The sequence below is a fragment of the Dendrobates tinctorius genome, unplaced genomic scaffold, assembly GCF_039654945.1.
Source record: "Dendrobates tinctorius isolate UK_male_01 unplaced genomic scaffold, ASM3965494v1 ptg000144l, whole genome shotgun sequence".
NCBI classification, from domain to species: Eukaryota; Metazoa; Chordata; class Amphibia; order Anura; family Dendrobatidae; genus Dendrobates; species Dendrobates tinctorius.
The window spans coordinates 7514370-7533324 of NW_027361811.1; the positions used below are offsets into that span (position 1 = coordinate 7514370).

Consider the following 18955-nt stretch of genomic DNA (forward strand, 5'->3'; position numbering starts at 1 on the left):
GCTCCGATGGTCTCTGGCGCTGGTATATTCTTCCTGTGTGAGTGGTCACGTGGTACCGCTCATTACAGTAATGAATATGGACGCCACTCCACTCCCATAAAAGTGGCGTCTATATTCATGACCTTAATGAGCAGTACCACGTGACCACTCACACAGGAAGAAAATACCGGTGCCTTGAGCGGTAAACAACATGCAGGGACCGCGCGAGGACACAGGTGAGCCACTGCCCAGCCATGCATACAAGGGTGGGATGAGAATGAGTCGGGGGGGATGAGAATGAACCCAGCGGGGGGGGAGGATGAGAATGAGCCCAGGGGGAAGATGAGAATGAGCCCAGCGAAGAGGGGAGGATGAGAATGAGCCCAGTGGGGGGGAAGATGAGAATGAGCCCAGCGGGAGGAGGGGAGGATGAGAATGACCTCGGGGGAGGATGAGAATGAGCCCACAGCAGGGGGGAGGAGGATGAGAATGAGCCCAGCGGGGGGAGGAGGATGAGAATGAGCCCGGGGAAGGATGAGAATGAGCCCAGTGGGGGGGGGGGGGATGAGAATGTGCCCAGCCATGCATATAAGGGGCAGGGGCGTAACTACCGGGGAAGCAGCCGAAGCGGTTGCTTTGGGGCCCGGCCCATATAGGGGCCCACCGCCCGGGTCCCCGGCTCCGATCGGCGCTACCCGGTAGTGCAATTTATTTACCCCCAACCACTGGTCCGCGGCCCAGCACCGGGCCGTTGCAGTGCTTTTGCCGGTCCGCGAACACAAGGAGCCGGCGGCTGTGTAGCAGCTGATACTCACCCTGCATAGCGGTCCCTGTCGACACAGCGGCTTCATCCATATTCCAGCGCTGAGCTGTCAAGTGTACCGCTCATTTAAGTTCATGAATATGGACGCCACTCCTCTCCCATAGGCGTGGCGTCCATATTCATGCATCTTAATGAGCGGTAGCACGTGACCGCTCCGCACAGGAAGAAGCTGAAGCGCCGCGAGATGCAGGGAGGGAAGTTCAGTGACGGGAGGGAAGTTCAGCGACGGGAGGGAAGTTCAGCGACATGAGGGTAAGTATGATGGGGGTGGATGGGGGAGCCGAGTGAAGCCATATATACAAGGGAGGGAGAGTGGGAGCGGAGCCATATATACAAGGGAGGCCGGGAGAGTGGAAGCAGAGCCATATATACAAGGGAGGAAGGGTGGGAGCGGAGCCATATATACAAGGGAGGGAGAGTGGAAGCAGAACCATATATACAATACAAGGGAGGGACAGTGGGAGCAGTGCCATATATACAAGGGAGGGAGAGTGGAAGCAGAGCCATATATACCAGGGAGGCCGGGAGAGTGGAAGCAGAGCCATATATACAAGGGAGGGAGAGTGGAAGCAGAGCCATATATACAAGGGAGGGAGGGTGGTAGCAGAGCCATTTATACAAGGGAGGGAGAGTGGGAGCGGAGCCATGCATACAGGATGGGACAGGGGAGCCATGTATACAGGATGGGAGGGTGGGAGCAGAGCCATGTATACAGGATGGGAGGGTGGGAGCAGAGCCATGTATACAGGATGGGAGAGTAGGAGCAGAGCCATGTATACAGGATGGGAGAGTGGGAGCAGAGCCATGCATACAGCATGGGAGAGTGAGAGCGGAGCCATGTATACAGGATGGGAGAGTGGGAGCAGAGCCATGTATACAGGATGGGAGAGTGGGAGCGGAGCCATGTATACAGGATGGGAGAGTGGGAGCGGAGCCATATATACAGGATGGGAGAGTGGGAGCAGAGCCATATATACAGGATGGGAGAGTGGGAGCAGAGCCATGTATGCAGGATGGGAGAGTGGAGCCATGTATACAGGATGGGAGAGTGGGAGCAGAGCCATGTATACAGGATGGGAGAGAGGGAGCAGAGCCATGTATACAGGATGGGAGAGTGGGAGCAGAGCCATGTATACAGGATGGGAGAGTGGGAGCAGAGCCATGTATACAGGATGGGAGAGTGGGAGCAGAGCCATGTATACAGGATGGGAGAGAGGGAGCAGAGCCATGCATACAGGATGGGAGAGTGGGAGCAGAGCCATATATACAGGATGGGAGAGTGGGAGCAGAGCCATGTATACAGGATGGGAGAGTGGAGCCATGTATACAGGATGGGAGAGTGGGAGCAGAGCCATGTATACAGGATGGGAGAGTGGGAGCAGAGCCATGTATACAGGATGGGAGAGTGGAGCCATGTATACAGGATGGGAGAGTGGGAGCGGAGCCATATATACAGGATGGGAGAGTGGGAGCAGAGCCATATATACAGGATGGGAGAGTGGGAGCAGAGCCATGTATGCAGGATGGGAGAGTGGAGCCATGTATACAGGATGGGAGAGTGGGAGCAGAGCCATGTATACAGGATGGGAGAGAGGGAGCAGAGCCATGTATACAGGATGGGAGAGTGGGAGCAGAGCCATGTATACAGGATGGGAGAGTGGGAGCAGAGCCATGTATACAGGATGGGAGAGAGGGAGCAGAGCCATGCATACAGGATGGGAGAGTGGGAGCAGAGCCATATATACAGGATGGGAGAGTGGGAGCAGAGCCATGTATACAGGATGGGAGAGTGGAGCCATGTATACAGGATGGGAGAGTGGGAGCAGAGCCATGTATACAGGATGGGAGAGTGGGAGCAGAGCCATGTATACAGGATGGGAGAGTGGAGCCATGTATACAGGATGGGAGAGAGGGAGCAGAGCCATGTAAACAGGATGGGAGAGTGGGAGCAGAGCCATGTATACAGGATGGGAGAGTGGGAGCAGAGCCATGTATACAGGATGGGAGAGTGGAGCCATGTATACAGGATGGGAGAGAGGGAGCAGAGCCATGTATACAGGATGGGAGAGTGGGAGCAGAGCCATGTATACAGGATGGGAGAGTGGGAGCAGAGCCATGTATACAGGATGGGAAAGTGGGAGCAGGAGCAGAGCCATGTATACAGGATGGGAGAGTGGGAGCAGAGCCATGTATACAGGATGGGAGAGTGGAGCCATGTATACAGGATGGGAGAGTGGAGCCATGTATACAGGATTGGAGAGTGGGAGCGGAGCCATGTATACAGGATGGGAGCAATGCCATGTATACAGGATGTGAGAGTGGGAGCAGAGTCATGTATACAAGGATGGGACAGGGGAGCCATGCATACAACAGGGGAGTCACACAGAGCTGGACAGGACGGGGGGAACCACACATACATTTTCTGATTATTAGAAAACGATCAGCATGTACAGTAATCCAGTACATTTTTTCTTAAGTGCTCAATGCTCCATTTCCTTGTAGGTTCCAATCATCATTAGCAGTGACAGTCATCAGTAGAAGGAGCCCAGTGCTCCCACTGAAACAGAGAAACAAACAAGCCAGGTGCTCCCACTCATTCAAAACCTATGGTGAGTTGAGTCACATTATAAATGTTATAATTAAATGATAAGTATGCACTGCTAAACTACAACCGTGTCCATAGCCCCACCCCCTTATGACCAAAGCCCCGCCCCTATCACACCTCCATCCCCGCCCTGCCGGGCCATGGAAGAATGGTCTTGCTTGAAGCCGGTCCCTGGTGCAAAAAAGGTTGGGGACCACTGGTGTAGGGGATCCAGGGCCACGGCGGAAAAAATGTACCCTATGATTTCGCAGCCTACGCTGCATTTCAGTGCCTGCTGTGCGGAGCGAAGCACATATTGGGCCCACCTCCCTGCCTGCAGACAGTCACAGAGTGTATTGCTTCAGACTAGTTCAGTCCCGCCCCTTCCCTGAGCCCTCGCTGTCTATTAGCTCTCTGCAGAGCTGCCTGCCGCATGGACCTCTGGGAAATGTAGTTCCTGGAGGGGTGTGTCTTTGAGGGGGTGTGTCTTTGAGGGGCCCCATTTAAAAGTTTGCTATGGGGCCCAATCAGTTCTAGTTACGCCCCTGTAAGGGGGGATGAGCCCAGCCGTGCATACATGGGGGGGATGAGCCCAGCCGTGCATCCAAGATGGGGATGAACCCAGCCGTGCATACAAGGGGGGATGAGCCCATCCATGCATATGAGAGGGGATGAGCCCATCCATGCATATAAGGGGGGGATGAGCCCAGCCAAGCTTAAAAGGGGGGGATGAGCCCAGCCGTGCATCCAAGAGGGGGATGAGCCCAGCCGTGCATCCAAGAGAGGGATGAGCCCAGCCGTGCATACAAGGTGGGATGAGCCCAGCTGTGCATACAAGGGCGGGATGAGCCCAGCCGTGCATACAAGGGGGATGAGCCCAGCCATGCATACAAGGGGGGGATGAGCCCAGCCGTGCATACAAGGGGAGATGAGCCCAGCCATGCATACAAGGGGGAATGAGCCCAGCCGTGCATACAAGGGGAGATGAGCCCAGCCGTGCATACAAGGGGAGATGAGCCCAGCCGTGCATACAAGGGGAGATGAGCCCAGCCGTGCATACAAGGGGGGGGGATGAGCCCAGCCGTGCATACAAGGGGAGATGAGCCCAGCCATGCTTACAAGGGGGGAATGAGCCCAGCCATGCATACAAGGGGGGGATGAGCCCAGCCATGCATACAAGGGAGGGGATGAGCCCAGCCATGCATACAAGGGGGGGGATGAGCCCAGCCATGCATACAAGGAGGGATGAGCCCAGCCATGCAATAAAGGGGGGATGAGCCCAGCCATGCATACAAGGGGGGGATGAGCCCAGCCATGCATACAAGGGGGATGAGCCCAGCCATGCATACAATAATTTTGTACTGTATTAAGGTTGAAAGGAATGTGGCCCGCCAGCTTAAATTTTTTTCATGTGCGGCCCATTTACTCTGCCGAGTTTGAGATCCCTGCTCTAGACGTATCCATCGAAAAAAACGAATCCATCAAATCAGTTTTTCGCAATTTTCTAAGGAACCATCGCAAAGACGGATTTCGACTGACGCCAAAAAACTGATGTGTGAAAGAGGCCTTACATCTTTTTTTTTTTTTCTCTTTTATCTATGGGTTTAACAACGGGACCATTGTGGGACACCCGTGACCATCAGCACTCCGACAATGTGGTGATTCGACGGCTCTGGGAAGAAGTGGCAACATCGCTGCTGCCTGGTTGGGACCGTGCCACGCCACGAGCCAGAAGTGATTTTGGTAAGTATTGCAATGTGGTCTGAAACAGCAGTGAACCTGTGAATGGATGTGCATTGTTTACTAATAATTTTTTTTTCCCCTTCACAGCGAAGCGAATCAAAATCCGTTGGTACTCGATGAAGGACCACTTCAACAAGGACATGAGAGAGGAGCTTCGGGTTCAAAGTGGTTCTGCTGCAAGGTTCAGAAAATACAAATACCACCGGGACCTTGCCTTTCTGAGGCCTGCGCTTGCTCAGCGAACGTAAGTATAGAATTTTTTTTTTCTTTTGACTAATGTTTAATTTTTCCCCCCACACAGAACCTGGAGCAGTACAACACAAACTTTATTTTTTCACAGAATCTGGTGCAGCACCACACAACACGGAGCCTCCTCAGTTGAAGCGGCCCCTCATCTACCAGCCACTGAACAGACACAGTCCCAGTCATCGACCAGCGATAGAGCAACCTTGCAGGCTTCACAGGCTGGGGAAGAGGCAGCCGGTCCATCAGGTTTTCCCCTCTCCCAGCTCTCTGCCTCTGCTTTTTCTGGGTCTTCTAGTCAGTGGCAGAGGGCCTGGGAGAGGTCAGGTATGCCTGAGTTTCTTCAATTAAGCTCGGTCTTCCAGGATGGGATTAGGTTGATTGCTGACAGAGTGAAGAATGGGTTCAAGGAAGTCAACAATCGCCTAGACCGCCTGGAAGCCGACCTTAATAGACCGGCGCAACATTTTTTTTCTGCAATTGAGCAGAATGTGTCGGAAAACCTTACGCCTCAACTCCAGCTGTCTGTCATGCAGGCCTGCCAGGTTGCTTACAGCCATGCATTACAACAGCAGTCCCAGTGGCAGTCACAATCCTACACTAAATAGGCCAGAGAATACTACCAGCAGCAAATGTACTATCCAGCTCCCACAGCACCGAACTATCCGCCACCACCACCGCCTCCAGTTCACAGAGCGACCACGCTGCCAAGTTCTTTAACCCTGCAGCCGGTACCATCCACCATGCTCCAGAGTACAGCACCCCTGCAGCCATCAGGATCTACTATGCTGCCCAGTCCACCACCCCTGCTCACTACAGCACACCTGCCCAGTCCAGCACCCCTGCCCACTACACCACCCCTGCCCAGTCCACCACCCCTTCCCACTACAGCAATCCTGCCCACTACAACATCCCTAATGTGGCCCAGTTCAGCACCCTGCCAGAGTACAGCTATAGAGCCCAGCACTCCAACTAGGCCAAGAAAAGCCAAGTCCAAAAAAAAAAATCTTGGCCTCAGGACCAAAAGTAGGAGCCAAAAAATTCTGCCCACCTTGAAGCCACCACCTCCACCCTCGCCAATTTGTCAGTACCTTCCCTTTTGTCTCTGTCTGTTCCTTCTGATTCCACTTTCTCATTTGTAGACCCTTCCTCTGTAACCCCATCCTCCCAGCTCCACCCCCGCAAGGTCCTACCCATTACACCCTCACGTAAACCCCGAAGAAAAATAAATCACCTCAACCTTAACCCTTTTATTTTTGTTAAAATGTTGTAAATAAAACTTGCTGTATTTTGTTACCACTATACCTTGATTTTTCTTTATCTTTCTAAGCCGCCGCCGACACAAACACACTTGTTTTTTGAGGTAAAATACAACACAAACAAACTTTTTTTTGGGAGGGAAGGTAGTTTATATTTAAATCAGGAAACATTAGGGGTAAATTATTACATGTACATGTTATCATCACAGGTACATTTAAACATAAAAGGTATGCAATATTTGACCTTACAGGTACATAACAGGTACATTTAACTTAGCGGCTTAAATCACTTCGTCTTGCCAGGAAACACGTCCATTATCTGAAACAAAGTAAGCGGCAAACTTATCCCTCATCTGGGCAACTTCAAAAGTGGTTCACAGAGGGTGAAATTGGTAGTCATGCAAAGTAACAGGTTCCTCAGGTTGTAAGCTTGGTCACTTTTTTACCATTATGCAGACGTGCAGAAGAACACATGCTTTCACAACCTCATCAATAGTGTCAATTTTTAGGTTAATGGATGTGCACAAAATGCGCCATTTCAAAACCAGCAATCCAAATGCACACTCCACGGTTCTTCGTGCCCTTGTCAGTCTGTAGTTGAACATTTTTTTGTTGTGATTTAAGTTTCTACTAGAGTATGGTTTAATGAGGTTGGCACACATTTGGAACGCCTCATCCCCAACAACAACAAAAGGCATTGGCGGTCCATCAGTGTTGGGCAGAGGTCGTGGCGGCGGAAAACTAAAATCATTCCCATATAGACGTTGGCCCATGTCTGAGTTTTTGAACGTATGTGAGTTACCGTATTTTTCGCTTTATAAGACGCACTTTTGTTCCCCCAAATTTTTGGGGAAAGTGGGGTGTGCGTCTTATAAAGCGAATCTGTGTGCTGCTGTGTTATAGAGTGGGGGGGGGCGGCTCTGGCTTGGAGTCAGGGGGCTGGGGTGGGCTGGATGGGGGCTGCAGAGACAGTGGGAGGTCCTTTGCTCCCGCTCATTAGGCTCAAGTTATATTCACTGCACCCGCTGTCCATCACCTCGGTGCTGAAACAGCGCCGAGTTGGTAGACAGGGGAGTGGTGCATATTACATGTGCCTGCACTCACCCCCAGTCACTATAGACACTTACCTACTGATGATCACTCCTGCTCTCAGCTCCCCCATGGCTTTCCTGTGTCCAGTCTGCTGTCATCCTCCTCCTGCAGGGTGAGCGGCAGCAGCAGCTCATTCAGGCAGCTCATCGCTTCAGGACTTTGCATGATGTGACCATAGGACCTGCGGTCACATGACTCCCATTGTGCACTGTGAGTCACATGACCGCAGCTGAGCAGCTCCTATTGGTCACATCATGGAAGGTCCTGTAGCTACAATGAGCTGCTTGAATGAGCAGCAGCTGCGTGTGCCCTGCAGAAGGAGGATGACAGCAGACTCAGCACAGACACAGGTAAGCCACAGGAGAGCTCGGAGCAGGAGCGATCATCAGTAGGTGAGTTAACTGTTTATTATTTTAGCATGTGCTTGCCAGCAAGGGGGAAATATATGAACGAGGGGCCATGTGTGCCAGCAGGGGGGATTATAGGGATGGGAGGGGGCAATATGTGCCAGCAGGGGGGAATATGTGGAGGGGGGGACAATGTGTGCCAGCAGGGGGGAATATATGGAGGGGGGGACAGTGTGCCTGCAGGGGGGAATATATGGAGGGGGGACAATGTGTGCCAGCAGGGGGGAATATATGGAGGGGGGGGACAATGTGTGCCAGCAGGGGGGATTATAGGATCGGGGGGACAATGTGTGCCAGCAGGGGGGGATTATAGGACCGGGGTGACAATGTGTGCCAGCAGGGGGGAACATAGTGACGGGGGGCTGTGTGAATGCCAGCAGGGGGAATATAGGGACAGGGGGACAATGTGTGCCAGCAGGGGGAATATAGGGACGGGGGGCCATGTGCATACCAGCAGGGAGGCATATAGAGAGAGGGGGGCCATGTGAGTGCCAGCAGGGGGGCATATAGTGACTGGGGGGGCCATATCCAGGATAGGATGGGGGGGCTATGTGCCAGCACAAGGGTGCCATGTGCCAGGATGGGGGTTAAATAGATACCAGGATGAGGGATGGGGGTTATATAAATACCAGGATGAGGGACATATATATGATTTGTAAGACGGACACTGGCATTATAAGACACACCTCCATTTAACATAAAAAACATTTTTTTCTCTTTTTCTTCACCAAATTTGGGGGTGCGTCTTATAATCAGGTGCGTCTTATAAAGCGAAAAATATGGTATTGCCTTGTCCGAAAGAGCCAATGTCCACAGCAACGAATTTACAATCGGCATCCGCAATAGCCATTTGGACTATGGAAAAATATTTTTTATAATTCAAGTACTCTGTTCCACTTCCAGAAGGTTTCATAATCCTAATGTGTTTGCCGTCCACAGCCCCCACACAATTAGGAAAATTGCAAATGTCCTGGAATTTGGAAGCATTTTCAATCCAGAGTTTACTTGTGGGTTGGGGGATGAATTCTTGCCGCAGAATCGCACGACAAGTGTCTACAATAATCCCAGAAAGGGTGGATACCCCAATCCGGAATTGGAAATGTAACTAGGACAATGTCTCTCCAGTAGCCAGGAATCTGCGGAAAAGAAAATGAAAAACAAAAATCAGTACACTGGTTAGGGATAGGGTAGGGTAGGGTTAGGGTTCAACACTACGTACCTCAGGGTGACCAAGAGACGTTCCTCAGCAGGAACTGCTCGCCAGAGCTGTGTGTCCTGCCTGGCAATGGATCCTTGGACACGTAGCAGCAACTCATGGAAGCTTTTGCTGCAGCTCCGTGTACAAGGAGTGGTAGCTCCACGGCTCTCTGAGTGTTCAAGGATGGGGTGTTGCCAATAGCGTCGACGTCTTCATGCATCGTCATGCGCATAAAAAACGCACACGCATACACAAACATGTAAACGCTATTTTTTTCCCATCATGCGTAAGATGATGCGGAAAAAAACGCTGCATAAGCACGCACTTGTATGCGTTTTTGCATGCGTTTGGGAATGGCGGATGATACGCTGCGGACTCAATCACAAATGTGAACTTAGCCTAAAATAATATAAAAATTGTACAAAAATAAAAAAGTATATAAATTTAAAACATTTTAAACACAAGAGTTCAATGTGATTTTAGTGTCATTTTAAAAAAAAACTTTCCAGAAATAGAGCGACTGTTTGCCAGACCCCTCTCCTGTACTACCTATCATATGCCACAAGGGGGCGCTGCTGTACATTACTCGGGGCTGCAGTGGCTCCGGAGCAGCGGTCTCCTGTTTTCCAGCCTGTCCGGGCGCACATGACGTGGACGTCCATCGCCATGGCCTCTCCCTGCCTTGTACCTGAGCGCGCACCTACAGCCCGGCTCCCCGCCCTCCTCCAGCCTCATTACTTCCTCTTCCGCCCCGCACTTCTCTGGCTGGTTGACTGCTGGTTGCCTGGCAACGAAGTGAGCCGCCGCGTCTGGCGCCGAGTGCTGGGGCAGGGAGTACACGTTTACATTGGTGTTGTCACTGAGGGAGCCGGTGGTACTGAGCTGGGCGCAGAGGACGCCGGCAGAGGTGAGTGCTGCGGCCTCTCCAGACCCGAGTGCGGCCATTGGGGGTGATAGGTGGCCTGTGAGAGATACAGAAGCCGTGTGACCCACTCCTCAGGACTGTGTAACCCCCCCCTCCTCCTCAGCACTGTGTAACCCCCCCCTGACCCCTCCTCCTCAGGACTGTGTAACCCCCCCCCCTCCTCCTCAGGACTGTGTAACCCCCTCTGACCCCTCCTCAGGACTGTGTAACCCCCCCCCCTCCTCCTCAGCACTGTGTAACCCCCCCCTGACCCCTCCTCCTCAGGACTGTGTAACCCCCCCTCCTCCTCAGGACTGTGTAACCCCCCCTGACCCCCCCTCCTCGGCACCGTGTAACCCCCCCCCCTCCTCGGCACCGTGTAACCCCCCCCCCTCCTCGGCACCGTGTAACCCCCCCCCCTCCTCGGCACCGTGTAACCCCCCCCCCCTCCTCGGCACCGTGTAACCCCCCCCCCCCTCCTCGGCACCGTGTAACCCCCCCCCCTCCTCGGCACCGTGTAACCCCCCCCCCCCTCCTCGGCACCGTGTAACCCCCCCCCCTCCTCGGCACCGTGTAACCCCCCCCCCCTCCTCGGCACCGTGTAACCCCCCCCCCTCCTCGGCACCGTGTAACCCCCCCCCCCTCCTCGGCACCGTGTAACCCCCCCCCCTCCTCGGCACCGTGTAACCCCCCCCCCTCCTCGGCACCGTGTAACCCCCCCCCCCTCCTCGGCACCGTGTAACCCCCCCCCCCTCCTCGGCACCGTGTAACCCCCCCCCCCTCCTCGGCACCGTGTAACCCCCCCCCCTCCTCGGCACCGTGTAACCCCCCCCCCCTCCTCGGCACCGTGTAACCCCCTCCTCGGCACCGTGTAACCCCCCCCCCCCTCCTCGGCACCGTGTAACCCCCCCCCCCCTCCTCGGCACCGTGTAACCCCCCCCCCCCTCCTCGGCACCGTGTAACCCCCCCCCCCTCCTCGGCACCGTGTAACCCCCCCCCCTCCTCGGCACCGTGTAACCCCCTCCTCGGCACCGTGTAACCCCCTCCTCGGCACCGTGTAACCCCCTCCTCGGCACCGTGTAACCCCCTCCTCGGCACCGTGTAACCCCCTCCTCGGCACCGTGTAACCCCCTCCTCGGCACCGTGTAACCCCCTCCTCGGCACCGTGTAACCCCCTCCTCGGCACCGTGTAACCCCCTCCTCGGCACCGTGTAACCCCCTCCTCGGCACCGTGTAACCCCCTCCTCGGCACCGTGTAACCCCCTCCTCGGCACCGTGTAACCCCCTCCTCGGCACCGTGTAACCCCCCCCCCTCCTCGGCACCGTGTAACCCCCCCCCTCCTCGGCACCGTGTAACCCCCCCCCTCCTCGGCACCGTGTAACCCCCCCCCTCCTCGGCACCGTGTAACCCCCCCCCTCGGCACCGTGTAACCCCCCCCTCGGCACCGTGTAACCCCCCCTCCTCCTCCTCGGCACCTTGTGACCCCCCCCCCTCCTCCTCCTCACCGTGTGACCCCCCCCCTCCTCCTCACAGTGTGACCCCCCCTCCTCCTCACAGTGTGACCCCCCCCCCTCCTCCTCACAGTGTGACCCCCCCCTCCTCCTCCTCACAGTGTGACCCCCCCCTCCTCCTCCTCACAGTGTGACCCCCCCCTCCTCCTCCTCACAGTGTGACCCCCCCCTCCTCCTCCTCACAGTGTGACCCCCCCCCCCTCCTCCTCCTCCTCCTCCTCACAGTGTGACCCCCCTCCTCCTCCTCCTCACAGTGTGACCCCCCCCTCCTCCTCCTCACAGTGTGACCCCCCCCTCCTCCTCCTCCTCACAGTGTGACCCCCCCTCCTCCTCCTCCTCACAGTGTGACCCCCCCCCTCCTCCTCCTCACAGTGTGACCCCCCCTCCTCCACAGTGTGACCCCCCCTCCTCCTCACAGTGTGACCCCCCCTCCTCCTCCTCACAGTGTGACCCCCCCTCCTCCTCCTCACAGTGTGACCCCCCCTCCTCCTCCTCACAGTGTGACCCCCCCTCCTCCTCCTCACAGTGTGACCCCCCCTCCTCCTCCTCACAGTGTGACCCCCCCTCCTCCTCCTCACAGTGTGACCCCCCCTCCTCCTCCTCACAGTGTGACCCCCCCCCTCCTCCTCACAGTGTGACCCCCCCCCTCCTCCTCACAGTGTGACACCCCCCCCCCCCCCTCCTCCTCCTCCTCCTCCCCCTCCCCCTCCTCCTCCCCCTCCCCCTCCTCCTCCCCCTCCTCCTCCCCCTCCCCCTCGGCACCGTGTGACCCCCCCCCTCCCCCTCGGCACCGTGTGACCCCCCCCCCCTCCCCCTCGGCACCGTGTGACCCCCCCCCCTCCCCCTCGGCACCGTGTGACCCCCCCCTCCTCCTCCTCGGCACCGTGTAACCCCCCCTCCTTCTCAGGACTGTGTAACCCCCCCCCCCCCCGACCCCTCTTCCTCGGCACCGTGTAACCCCCCCCCTCCTCGGCACCGTGTAACCCCCCCCCCTCCTCGGCACCGTGTAACCCCCCCCCCTCCTCGGCACCGTGTAACCCCCCCCCCTCCTCGGCACCGTGTAACCCCCCCCTCCTCGGCACCGTGTAACCCCCCCCTCCTCGGCACCGTGTAACCCCCCCCCTCGGCACCGTGTAACCCCCCCCTCGGCACCGTGTAACCCCCCCTCCTCCTCCTCGGCACCTTGTGACCCCCCCCCCTCCTCCTCCTCACCGTGTGACCCCCCCCCTCCTCCTCACAGTGTGACCCCCCCTCCTCCTCACAGTGTGACCCCCCCCCCTCCTCCTCACAGTGTGACCCCCCCCTCCTCCTCCTCACAGTGTGACCCCCCCCTCCTCCTCCTCACAGTGTGACCCCCCCCTCCTCCTCCTCACAGTGTGACCCCCCCCTCCTCCTCCTCACAGTGTGACCCCCCCCTCCTCCTCCTCACAGTGTGACCCCCCCCCCTCCTCCTCCTCCTCACAGTGTGACCCCCCTCCTCCTCCTCCTCACAGTGTGACCCCCCCCTCCTCCTCCTCACAGTGTGACCCCCCCCTCCTCCTCCTCCTCACAGTGTGACCCCCCCTCCTCCTCCTCCTCACAGTGTGACCCCCCCCTCCTCCTCCTCACAGTGTGACCCCCCCCTCCTCCACAGTGTGACCCCCCCTCCTCCTCCTCACAGTGTGACCCCCCCTCCTCCTCCTCACAGTGTGACCCCCCCTCCTCCTCCTCACAGTGTGACCCCCCCTCCTCCTCCTCACAGTGTGACCCCCCCTCCTCCTCCTCACAGTGTGACCCCCCCTCCTCCTCCTCACAGTGTGACCCCCCCTCCTCCTCCTCACAGTGTGACCCCCCCCCTCCTCCTCACAGTGTGACACCCCCCCCCCTCCTCCTCCTCCTCCTCCTCCTCCCCCTCACAGGGTTCTCTGGGGGGATGCATCTTGAGGCTGCTCTACGTTTTTAACCTATTGGTCAAACTACATAGGAAAAGGCCATAAAAATTTGCACTGAATAAAGAAGCCCATGTTTCTGGGACTGTATGGGGGATTTTAAAAAAGTGTTTTACTCGGGGCTGAGTGTCTGCTGCCGGCGATGAGACCGAGCAGTCATGTGATGGCAAGTATGCGATACACACACTCCCAGCCACATTCCGAATAGACGTGCGCTCAATTCACTGCAAGCTGTTGTGATAAGCATGGAAAACCCCTTTAAGGAGTGGTAATCTGATTTACAACTACCTCTATAGATAGATTAGTATGTTACTGGGTGCTACACAGCAACTTGGTCTGAGATACAAGTCACACAACCATAGGCCACTGTGTACATCATTTTGGCCCATAAGGTACTGCAACAAGTAAGTCCGAACCAATCCATCTTGTTCTGACTTCTGCGACTTTCTTGTTGCAGTACCTGCACTTGCATGATGCTGAGATATATCGAACTTTGGCCACACTACCTCTGTTGCTGCCCAGCCATAATATATAATACTAGGCCGGATGCTCCGTGGTCCGCGTTTACACCGGACGGAAATAGTCACTGCTCAAGCAGCTTCAGGACTGATGCTTTAGGTCAGTGGCATGTGATCACTGACGTTAACGATCCCAATTTCATGGACAGCCCCTTATAAAGTATGTTCTTGGCTGATGCAAAATATGTGTTTTTTTTGCTGTAGATTTCACCCTATGCAATGTAAAGGGTTAATTCCACAGAAAGAGTTGATGTGCTGCACATGATAGAATCCACTGCTCAGGTTGTGCACACGTCCCAGCAGGTGAGGTACGTGCGAACATGACGTCGATGCTGCTCTCCTCCTGATTCTGGAGTGTTTTGGCCCCAGTCACACTACATAGTAGGTAACTATTGGCCAACCTCGCTGCATTATCAGGATCAGCTAACCATGCTAATGGGGGGAATCGCCAGATAGGATGGGGTATGTTGGATTTCAACATGCCGATGGAGCTGTTAAAAATGGCGTTAAAACTCCATGGCTATTTAATGTATAGACTTGAATTAACAATTCTGATCCACAAAAACAGACAAGAATAGGACATACAGAGCCAGCACATTGATCTGTTACAGATGTCTGAATGATTCCAATAAACTCTCTGGGTCAATGTGCTGTCTGTGTTAAAAATGGGCATCACACCAGCGAGAGAAACTGCACCCTTAAGCCATGTTCACACTGCGTCTTTTTCAAGAGTTTTTCAAGCAGAACAACTCCTAAACTATGAGAAGTTTAAAACCCCCAAATTTTGATTGGAGAGTTTCTGTTCCAAACACTCCTGAAAAAACTATGAACATAACCTTACATGTGTTGGCAATTTTTTGGCAGCTAATGGTGTCACTGGCCACAATTACCTGAAATTACCCACCGTGATGGCCAATTTCCCTATGGCTCTAGCTTCACCATAGTGCTGCCATTGACACTTGCAAAGCTTCACCTGTTCTGCCGCCACTCCATCTGCCTATATCTTTAATTTGACCCTTGGTTAATTATCTAATAGAAAAGTACTGTATCTCACGTGATCTGCTGATTGCCTGCCAGTTACCACTATCGCCGTGATGCTAGCCGTTAGGCCGCATCGGAAAGATTCATTATTGAGGATAGAAGCAATTCTTTCTTGTCTCTTGCAACTAGCTGGAGTCACACATAGCGACTAACCAACGATCTTGACAACGATATCAATGTGTCAGGATCGCTGGTGAGTCGCTATGTGATCGCTGGTGAGCTGTCAGACAGCTTCACCAGCGATCAGCACAGCGACGCCGCGCGCCTGTTAGTAACCAGCGCGCTGATGCAGGAAGCTGGTAAATAACGTACACATCGGGTATCCAAGGGACGTGCGTCCCTAGATACCCGATGTGTACGTTAGTTACCAGCTCCCTGCATCAGCGCGCTGGTAACTAAAGTACACATCGGGTATCCAAGGGACGCACGTCCCTTGGATACCCGATGTGTACATTAGTTACCAGCAGATCGCTGGTCTCCCGCCTGTCACACGCAGCGATGCGTGGTGACCAGCAGGAGACCAGCGACCAAAAAAAGTCCTGGCTTTTCCTGCAGCGATCAGCGATACCGGCAGGGGGGCTGGTCGCTGATCGCTGTCACACACAGCGATCTCGCTGGTGAGATCGCTGTTGTGTCACAAAAATTGTGACTCAGCTAGCGAGATCGCTATGTGTGACGGGGCCTTTACGTTTATGTATGTGGAAACGTCTGACTGTATGTGTCAAGGTTCATTTACTCGATCAGATAATCGTATTAACAATGATCATAACTAGCAAATAATATCTGAAACGTGTTTATAGAGGGCGAGAATCATGAATGAAATCACTGAATGGCGACCGTTCATAACATCTAATGTCCGTGCACTGTGATCACGCAGACATGCCTATTTATGACTTGAATTTCCACTTCTCCTTTTTGTCGGTCCATTGGATGAGCAAGATCAATTTCCATTTACTAATATTAGATCAATTTCAAAAGTTTGAATGATACGTTCTTTTGCTTGTCTAAATGATTTCATTCACATTAAACAAGCGGTTTTAAACATGTTCATTTTCTCAACCCATTCACACCACACAGTTATTGTAAGCCAATGGGTCATTAGCGTTATAATCTGTCAATTATTGGGCAAGTGGAACAATGAACGAGCCACCATGGCTCACTTATTGTTTACCTTGATTGTTTGTTCCTTTTTTTTCTTTTGTTTTGTTCCTGCAGATTGTGTGTAATTACACTTCTGACCCTGCTATTGACATCTGATCATCTTTGATATGCAATTATGTAAATGTCTGAGGTTATTTGGTCAGGACCTAGAAGGGAATGGGGATTGTATGTAAAATGACCTCTGTGGCCCTACAGGGTAAAGCCCCCATCACACATAGCGATCTCGCTAGCGAGATCGCTGCTGAGTCACAAGTTTTGTGACGCAACAGCGATCTCACCAGCGAGATCGCTGTGTGTGACACTGACCAGCGACTGGCCCCCCTGCCGGTTATCGTTGATCGTCCTGGAATAGCCAGGACATTTTTTTGATCGCTGGTCTCCCGCTGGCCAGCATGCATCGATGCGTGTGACAGGCGGGAGATCAGCGATCAGCGCGCTAGTAACTAAGGTAAACGCAGGGTTTCTAAGCACCGCACGGTGCTTAGAAACCCGATGTGTACCTTAGTTACCAGCTTGCTGATGCAGGGAGCTGGTAACCAAGGTACACGTCGGGTTTCTAAGTGATGCACGCTGCTTAGAAGCCCGATGTGTACCTTAGTTACCAGCTCCCTGCATCAGCGCAGTGGTAACTAACGTACACAGCGACGACGCGCGTTCGGCGTCACTGGTTCTGATCGCTGGTGAAGCTGTCTGTTTGACAGCTCACCAGCGATCATGTAGCGACTCACCAGCGATCCTGAGAAGTTGATATCGTTGCCGGGATCGCTGGTGAGTCGCTATGTGTGACGGGGCCCTAAGACTAATGGATGACCATGGAGTTAAGTGACCTTGGATAGTGCTTCGGAGTAGGGAGCTGTGTAGTGGCCTTATTCCTTTTGCCCAGTACTACATTATACAAAGTCCACAGTGAAAGTCTGTAATAAGTGTTCTGATTTACAACTAGCAAATAAAGTTATACTCTGTAGCGTTACAGCTTGAAAACATGAAATATGTGAAATTTGAATTGCATTGCTGCTCTAAAAAATGAGAAAATTCAGAATACTTAGCGTAAATTGGCCAATTCATCTATATTAAGCAGCTGCAATAAGGCGATTCTCTTTGCTTGTATCCCATCTAATGTGAATGCTCTCCTAGGCGGAAGCCTACATTTATATGGGCAGATAGAATCCTGCTGTAATTAAAACTGCAGAGGCTGGCGGATTTAATCACAGCAGGATTCATTTGCCAGGATTCATCTGCCTATATAAATGTAAGCTTCAGCCTAGGATAGGATTCTCAGTAGGCCACGTTCACACAATCAGTATTTGATTTAAGTATTTGTAAGCCAAAACCAGGAGTGGGTGTAAAATGCAGAAGTGGTGTACTTGTTTCTGTTACACGTTTCTTCTGATTGTTCCTCTCCTGGTTTTGGCTTACTAGTTCTCATGTAAAATACTGAACATGGCCATAGGTTCCCAGCAAAGAGAATCGCATTATCGTGGCTGCTGGGTATACATGAATTGACCAATTTATGCTCTAAGTATTCTCTAAAATTTGATATACTATATTTTTCGGATTATAAGATGCACTTTTTTCCCCCAAATTTGGGGGGAAAATGGGGGTGCGTCTAATAATGCGAATATACCTTACCGGCCGCAGTGGACCAGGGTCGCTGCTGGAGGAGGCAAGAGTGGAGCATTGCCACAAGCTGGGTTGAGGGGGGTGTTCGGTGGTGTGGGGACATCCGCAGTATCGCCCCACTCCTACCTCCGCCAGCAGCGATCCTGGGACCCTGCTTTACTGCAGCCACCACACCTGGTAAAGAATAAGGCTGGTTTCACACTTGAATTGGGCAGAGCTGTGGAGGGCTGTATACTTCCTCTGTTAACCCCTTCGCACCCGAGCCTGTTTTTGCCTTCGTGACCGGGCCAATTTTTCAATTCTGACCAGTGTCACTTTATGAGGTCATAACTCTAGAACGCTTCAACGGATCCTACTGATTCTGACATTGTTTTCTCATGACATATTGTACTTCATGATGGTGGTAACAATTTTTAGATATGATCTGCGCTTATTTGTTAAAAAAATCAAAATTTGACGAAAATTTTGCAATTTTCAAACTTTTAATTTTTATGCCCTTAAATCAGAGAGTGATATCGCACAAAATAGTTAATAAATAACATGTCTACTTTACATCTGCATAATTTTGGAAACATAATTTTTTTTTTAGGAAGTTATAAGGGTTAAAAGTTGACCAGCGATTTCTCATTTTTACAACAAAATTTGCAACACCATTTTTTTTAGGGACCACCTCACATTTGAAGTGAGTTTGGGGGGTCAATATGACAGAAAATACCCAAAAGTGACACCATTCTAAAAACTGCACCTCTCAATGTACTTAAAAACACATTCAAGAAGTTTATTAACCCTTCAGGTGCTTCACATGAATGAATGGAAGGAAAAAATAAACATGTAACTTTTTTTCACAAACATTTTACTTCAAAACCATTTTTTTTATTTTCACAAGTGTAAAAAGAGAAAATGAACCACAAAATATTTTGTGCAATTTCTCCCGAATACGCCA

At 53.0% G+C, this 18955-nt stretch overlaps 1 protein-coding gene across 1 annotated transcript in view; it reads left to right on the plus strand.

Moving 5' to 3' along the window:
* Nucleotides 1-10083: 10083 nt before the first annotated feature.
* The window catches only part of GOLM1 (golgi membrane protein 1), an 84402-nt gene continuing 75530 nt past the window's right edge, over nt 10084-18955 (plus strand). The window contains exon 1 of the mRNA XM_073545993.1: nt 10084-10235. The gene's annotated coding sequence lies outside the window, so the exon portion shown is untranslated. The remainder of the gene's footprint in view (nt 10236-18955) is intronic.